The sequence below is a fragment of the Gavialis gangeticus genome, unplaced genomic scaffold (assembly GCF_001723915.1).
Source record: "Gavialis gangeticus isolate Ggan-Ray unplaced genomic scaffold, GavGan_comp1, whole genome shotgun sequence".
NCBI lineage: Eukaryota > Metazoa > Chordata > Crocodylia > Gavialidae > Gavialis > Gavialis gangeticus.
Window position 1 is genome coordinate 183709842 of NW_017729022.1, and position 7963 is coordinate 183717804.

The 7963-nt window shown below is 40.9% G+C and overlaps 1 protein-coding gene across 5 annotated transcripts in view; it reads left to right on the forward strand.

Moving 5' to 3' along the window:
* Positions 1-7963, forward strand: part of PUS10 (pseudouridylate synthase 10) — a 68560-nt gene that overhangs the window by 19332 nt on the left and 41265 nt on the right. The gene's annotated exons all lie outside the window — the stretch shown is intronic.

Below are 7963 nucleotides of genomic sequence, written 5' to 3' on the forward strand. Positions count from 1 at the left end.
GAGGGGGAACAGAGCCACGGCTCATGGTGGGGGGGTGCTGCTCCTGCTGTTGCTTGCACCCCGGGAGGGCATGGGGGGCAGGGGAGGCACATGCCCCCCAGATCTGTGCGGGGTGGGCTGCAACCGGGGTTGTGTGGGACTCTTTTTGGGAGGGGGCTGGGCTTGGAGCTGTCCCATCCCCATCCCTCACTGCAGGGGGCATTGATCTGCCCCCCTACACACCTTCCCTCCCCGCTCCCCTTCCACCACAATGGACTTACCAACTGGAGGCTGCTCTCCACACTGTCAGCTGTGCTGCTTGCTGCCTGAGTGCTGTGCTGTGGCTGCACACAGCACGGGCACTTACCGGCTAAATTATTGGCCCCATTGAACTGAGACCTGATACAGCCAGGTTTTTTTATATTGGTACTGATCCAATATCGGAGTGATGTATCGGTGTACCTGTAAAGGATTTCTTTGGCTGATATCTTTTATTAGACCAGCTATGTAGTTGGGATAGAGTTAAATACACTTTTGAATACAAGACATTCTCCCTCAGTTGGTCCAATAAAAGATACCACTCAAAGAAACCCTTGTCTGACATAATTTCTGGACCATCACGGCTACAACAACACTCTTATGCTACCATAGTTTGAGTTTGTCATATCATCTCAAGTCTGCTTTTGTGGCTTCACAGTCCAAATATGAGTGCAAGGAAATACTGTCTTTCCAGAATGACTCAGTAGAGGGCATTATTGCATTGCAAATCTGAATTGATTGCACTTTTACTTTAGGCGGAGCAAGCAGAGTTACTGTTGCTAAAATATAGAAACAATATTGACCACAAATGGAAAAAGAACATAGTTGTACTTGCATGGTTTCCTTTTGCTGAGTTCTTTCAAGTCCCCAGGTGCACAGAGTTAGTGTTATATGTCTTTCAGTCTGTAAATATGACTTGGAAAGACTGACTAGGAAAATTAAGAATTCAGCAACCAATATCTTTCTTCTGAATATTTTAATATTACTGTGCAAGTCACAGTTCTATTAAATGTTTTGTATTTGAACAAGTTTTATTTATTTATATGTCATTAACATACCTTATTCTGGAGAACATTAGGTAGGTTTTTCAATAGTTGAAAAAATTGTGCTGTTCAGATACACCTTTTGTTAACTTTCTCTTAATTCTTTCATACTGTATTGCAGAAGAACATACGCAGTTTGAGGGTAGAAAGACACCTCAAAGCTGGCCTCCTTTTCATCGACCATTCGTGTGACACAAGTTTCATCCTGTTAAAGTGGAAAAGTTGACTACTGTTAAGAAAGGTTTCAGATACAGCCTTTAGATAATGTGTTAGGTGAGGGCTGTCCAACTTCTTAGCAGCTGGGGGCTGCACCCCTGGTGGCTGCATGCTGCAGGGGCCACAGGCCTGCCCCCTAGGCTGCACGCCATGTGTGTATGCAGGTGCTCCCCCCAGCTGCACTGCGCATGTGGGCAGGTGGATGCTCACCTTGCCCCACCAGCCCTAGGCACAGTGCCTGCCTGACTTTTGGCTGCCTATCCATGGGGTCCCCACTGCAGTTGCTATACAGGTGCTTTGGGGTGTAGGCTGTCCCACCCCAGCCCCTGGGATGGGGGCATGCAGCAGAAGCCACAGGAGGGAGGGGAAGCCCTGAGACCCCTGCTGCTGCTTGAGTGATAAGGGCAGCAGCAGCTTGGTTGGAGCCCAGGGACTGCATGTTAATTCCTAGCAGGCTGCCAGTTGGACAGCCCTGTTCTAGATGAAATGAAGATGTAGCATTTTCTGAGGGGTGCTTTGAGTCTAACAAGGTTGGGAACTATTGATGTAGAATCCCTTTGTGTGTGGGATAAGTCACGGTCTTGGTAAAGGAGAGTATTAACTGTTTCTTACATAAAGAAGTCTACTAAAATTACTTTTCTGTTTGGTCCTCCTTGAGTTAAATTGTCATCTGAGTACTGGACATTCATGCAAATAGCCTAGTAGCATCTGCAATCATTACTCCCTACAGATCTTTGTACCTCATGGAATTCCCCCTCCTCATCTCTTTTCTAATAAGTTTCCTGGGACTGTACCGAGTACTTTAAATATGGCTTTCATGATCCCTCACACAGCAGTAAAATAATAACCTGCAGCTTATAATCAATGCAGTGACTCTGTTGATGGACTCCAGAAATGTGTTTGCTCCCAGACACTTCCTTGCGGGTCCGAGTTCTGTAATGAGCCTTTTTCTAACTGCTTTGCAAACATGACTTGTTTCCACAATATTCCTAAAATGGAGGGATGTGAGGGGAGAAAGAAAGAGTGAGTGAACTAATATATCAATGTAAAGAATTTGACCAAGTTTAGAGAGGAAGTCTGTGAGCCATAATTAGCATTCAGGAAATGTTGACTCTCACCCCTCTGCTTAGACCACTAGACACACCCATGGCTCTAGTGGCTCCCACCCTTTAAGGGGAATAATGGGACAGACCAGGCCACCAATGATGAAATTGGTATCTGCTAATTCTGTGCAACGCTAATTTCTCTTTTTTCACTTTTGAAATTACGAGGAAGTGGGAGATGAAATTTGACTCATGGTCTCATTCAATATAATTAACTCTCTGGGGAAAGTTTCTTAGAAACTAGGCATGGTTTTCTTTTTTCTGTTTTGGGGATAGTTATAATTATACAATATAAATACAGAAGCTACACGCTGTTTAAATCAAGGAATATGCACAAGCAAGTATGTGTAAATCTGGTACTGACAAGTGCTGCAGTCTAGAACTGTGTTCTGTAGTCAACATAGTCTCCGGTTCAAATATGTTTTCTGGGCATTTCAATTGGAGACTCTTTTTATTTATGATTTAACCTGGGTTATTATGCAAACAAGATTAAGATATACTTCATGTATCTTGCGAGGCAGTCTTAATCATGTACTCTACATGTACAGTATAATGAATCAGGCATAGTGAGTTTGAGTAAACAATATTCCATCAGTACAACTACATTTTTCTTCTCTAATAATGATATAGTGGGTGCATTGGTTAGTATATCGCGTGTCTAACAAAGTTTTATGAATTCTTATTCCCTCTTCTCCTCCTGTCCAATATTTCTAGCTCTAGTTTAAACATCTCTTTTTTTCATGGCAAGATGAGCTCTATGTTTATTCTTTTAGATGGAACAGGAGGACGTAATAGGAGATGTAAGAGACTTACTAGATTAGTTAGTTCATGTCATAGCTACTAATGAAATTATTGCTTACATCACTGAGAGAGAGAGATCCTTGATGCGTTCTTTATCAAATATTCAACTAACAGAATGCTTTCAGGTTTTTCTTAGGAGTGGTTAGTTGGACTTGGTTTGTTGGTTTAGCTGGATTTAGGATTAGTTAGTTTAACCCCTTAAAGCCAAACAAAACATGATGATTCCAAGATATAAGGCTCAAGGAGAACAAAGAGAATTAAACTGCTTAGGAAGTGACTTTCTCATCCCCAGCAATATTATCAAGTTTAGTGGCAGTTTTACAGACGAAAGCATCGTAAGATTGGCTCGCTAAGTTTGTATTGATACCAGTATGTACTGCAAGACTGACAGAGCTGTTTAAACTTGATCGGCCACACAGTGTTTGTTGTTGGTGAGAAAAAGGAAGAAAGGGTATTTTGACTTTATATCTTCTATCGACGTAGCCCAAAATTGCATTTGTTGTCTTTGTGACAACATCGAACTGTTAACTTATGTTTAGTTTGTGATGTGTCATCACCCCCAGATCCTTTTCAGCAGTGCTAGTTTCAAGCCACTTATCCTCATTCGATTTAATGCATTTACTTTTTCTTCACACATAGCAGCCTTTGCATATCTTTGTTGAAGTTCATTTTGTTGCCTAGAGGCCAGTTCTCCAATTTATTAAAATCCCTTTAAATTTTAAAACAGTACACTTTGCATTTTGGCATTTAGGTCATTTAATAAAAAACATTAACAGCACTGATCGCACACCAGACCCTAGTGGAACCCCGTTTGGGATCCCTTGCCAGTCTAACATTGATCCCTTAACTGTTACTCACTTTGGTTATCCAACCAATTATGTATCCAGCTAATGTACCCATGCTTTCCTGTCTTATGAGACTAGCAGGTGGGACTTACTAAAATTGATATATATTATGGACACAAGTGACCCTCTCAAGGAAGGTGATCCAGTTGATTAGACATGATATGTTCTTCACAAATTCATGTTGAATTCTAGTGATTGCTCCTTTATTCACCACATATCTGTACATTCAGTGTTTTATTACCTGCTTTGTAACTTCTCAAGTATTGAAATTGAACTGACTAGTCTACATTTCTCTGGTCCTCCTTTTTTCTCTCATTACAGGTGGATACTATATTATCCCTTCTTTTGACACCTTGCTTGCTCAAACCTTTGAGTTTGAAAATACAGCTTTGAGGTTGAATAATTGACTTCCTTTAAAAAGCTGATCAGTTGAACTCAGTCTTCATGAGATTCTTTTTGGAATCTCAGCCGTTTATTCTAATACAAGAAACAACCAAGAAACAACCATTTCTTCTAATACAAAAGCCCACTGAATTCAGTGAAAAGATTCCAGTTAACTTCAGTGGACTTCTGGATCAATCCAACAGCGAAATGACAGATTACTTGCTGCACAGTAACAAGATTCACTTGACTGGGTGCAAATGGAAGATCTAAGTTTTACTTTATTGAAGGATTATTGTGGTCCAGTAGTTCACAGAAAGTGATTAAAAAGTGTGCATCTCTAAGAATAATTAGCTTGTACTGAAGTTAAGGGATGGTCTGCCTTTGGAAGTTTAAGGTGGTACAAGTAGCTTTATTCTTCTTGGAAGCCTTGGGTTCTTTGCTTCTTATTTTTCCCCCAGTTGGGTTTGGCATGAGTATTGGAAACAAACTGCACTAATGTCACTAGTAGATGATCATCTTCTCTTATGAATGGAAAGTGGTCAAGTGCTCCTGCTGATTCTTTTATATCTTTTGCTGTCCTTTTGTACTGAGAACTCATGTTGACTCTGTTTTTAGTCAGTTGATTCACACTTGAATGGTTTGTTTTTTTCTTGGCAGGAGAACCCCAGGGAAGGCTTTGGGATCATCTCTGAAAAGATGATCTCCTCCCCCTCTTATCCAGGGAACAGATGAGTTATGTTGTGTGAGCTTGTCAATGTATGTGAGGCTAGAGGAGGAACATGAGTGTGTATAGGTCAGAAGTATCAGTAGCATAGAGATGAGATGAAGTGGCCTGTTTTAGACATACACTACTACTAAAATCTTCCGCTACCCCAGTGGGAGGAGGTGTAACAGCAGAATCTATGATCCATGGAAGAGCTGCTTGGAGCAGCTGAAGACATGATGGCAACCAGTAATCCTGAGAGGAGCAGTAGCTAGTGAACCCTGCATAGTTTATAAAGGCACCTCTTGCTTCTAAGTAACATCACTCCCTCCATTCCTCAGCTGTTCTCACATTTCTCCTACCTGTGGATTCGGCTAAAAGTGGAAGTGATTTAAAGAGGAGGTAGGGGCTGGTGTCAGGCTAAAAGTGTGATTTATTTTATATGCGTAGATGTAAACCTAAGAGTGATGTGTGCAAGCTTGAGTAGTATACTGTACATTCTGGCACGTGGGTCATTGAATAAAAATGTTAAACAACATTGGTTCCAGACCAGACCCCAGTAGAACTCCACTTGGGATCTGTTGTCAATCTAACATCAATCCATTAACAGTTATCAGAATTTGATTTTTTAAAAATGATTTGTGTGTGAAGAATTAGATTTGTTCCATCAATAAATCTCTAGATATATTTATCTGACTTTCTGTATGTTAATTGTTGTTTGCGTTTTTATTTAGATGGTCCAGATATGTGTCTAATTAACAGTGTCAGTAACAAGAATTAAAGCTTATGCAATTGTGGCTTCCCAACTTGATGTTTCCAAGGGATGTATTTTCAATGGTTCCCTTGTTTCTTTTGTGTCATTTTCAGCCAGTTATTGGATAGAAATTTTTTTTTAGACTGCTAAATAATAGTAGTTTATTTTCTCTTCAGTCAACTCCCTTGTCTTTATTTTATGTCAGGCATAATGAGAAGCCCATTCACTTTTCCCTGATTGAGAGGGTGGGGTAAAAACATTCATAAATTCATGCAAGCAAGGCTAATTTTCAGTTAAGATGAGCCAAAAATTGATGTGAGCAACTCCTATTTATTTTTGTTTCCTCCTCCCAAGTTCCTGCCCCCATCAATGGTAAGTGCTGTGCAAGGACATAGAACCATCTATATTGGTCTCTATTCAAATGAAATTAAATCCATTTTTCTTGTATAGGCTCTTGTGCATGGTATTTATCCAGGAGCATCATGGCCCAGGAACTCATAAACACACTTGTTTGTTTAATTAAAATGGAAAGCATTGCCTCTTTATTCATCTACACTTGATTGGAACATCAACATCCCCCCCTCCACCCCCTCCCTCCTTGGTCACCTTGCTAAAGTTTAATTTTTGGGGATTTTGCTAATCTGGCTGTCCGTAGGGCCATGCTTAGACAATTCCTAATTTCAGACTTGTCTGATACCTTCCATAAAGCAGTTCTCAACCTGTTCTGTAAGTGGAATGTAGAATAAGAGAGATGCTCAGGGTGTGGCCCAGTTACAGAAGTGGGTATTCTGATTTAAACACACAAAGTGGATATTTAAAAATTGTAGGAGAGACAAACTTAGGAGCACAGCTAAGTTAAGAGGGTCAGGGATGGTATTATAAGAAGGGAAAAAATGGCCTAGAATTAGGGCCACAAATAAGGTCCCTCTTGAAACAAATTCTGCATGCTTTTATGTTTAAATTTATTCTCCGTAGAAGTGTCTTAAATCAGACGATCAGTTTTTTGTCCTGCATTTTGCTAGTTCAGAACATGGCGAGGGGTGCTAGCTCTTTCACAGAAGGTGTTATTGAAATGTCATGGGTAACAGCAGGTAAGAGTGACAAAAGTAGAAGGGACGGGTGGGATGACAGGAAGAATGTGCAAAACTCAGTTTGAGACGTACACTTTGGTGCACACAATGTAATCTTTTTGGATGGATCTAAAATGGTAAAGATAAAAGTAGACTTCTGTATAGAACCTGTTGGATGAGAAGCCTATTTTCAGGTTGGGTTTAGATGAGGATGGAAGGATAGGCCTTGCAGACCATTTACAATAATTGGTTCACAGTAAAATCCATAAAAACAAATGATAGGGGATAGCACAGTATTAGGGAAGCAAGAAAATCATAGATACACTTTGGAAAGTTTGTGTATTTTTCTCCCATTTCTCCCTTGACTACTAGTTCTTTCAGCTGGTTAAATTTTGCTTTTTGTCAGTTTTCCACTTGCCAGATTGTCTTGGGATGCTTTGCAGTATTCCACACAATTAACTGGGATAGAGGAGTGGTGCCTAACCTTTTGGCTGGACTACTGGTGTGAGGTCCATCCTAATGCAGGATCTGGTCTGTAGGCCCAATCTGGCACGTGAGGCCAGACCAGCAGGTGGTTGCGTCCCTGTGTGCTGGACTGGGCCCTGTATGCTAGTCACACCCTGGTTCCATGCCCTATGACATTTAGCTCACAGGGCTTGGAAATTTGGCGTCAGCAGAATGGAGCCAGCGTTAATTAACACCACTTCCGTGCTGCTAAATAACACAGCTCTGCAGACCGGATCTGGCCTGCGGACTGGAAGTCAAGCACCATTGGTATAGAGTATCACTGTGATTTAAGATATAATGGTTGAAGATGTCTGCTCCGCTGCCATAAAATCATGCATTTCTTTCATGAAAATGGTAGTGTGGTTTCTTTTTCAAAGAAAATATTTTGAGTGAAACATTTGAGAAATCTCTGCAAGTTGAGAACTTTATAAAAGCTCAGCACAATTTATTAAAATTCTCCTCACGGATTTCCAGTAGCCACAGTGAAAAAGTGATCCAACTAACCGCCCCCCCCCCCCC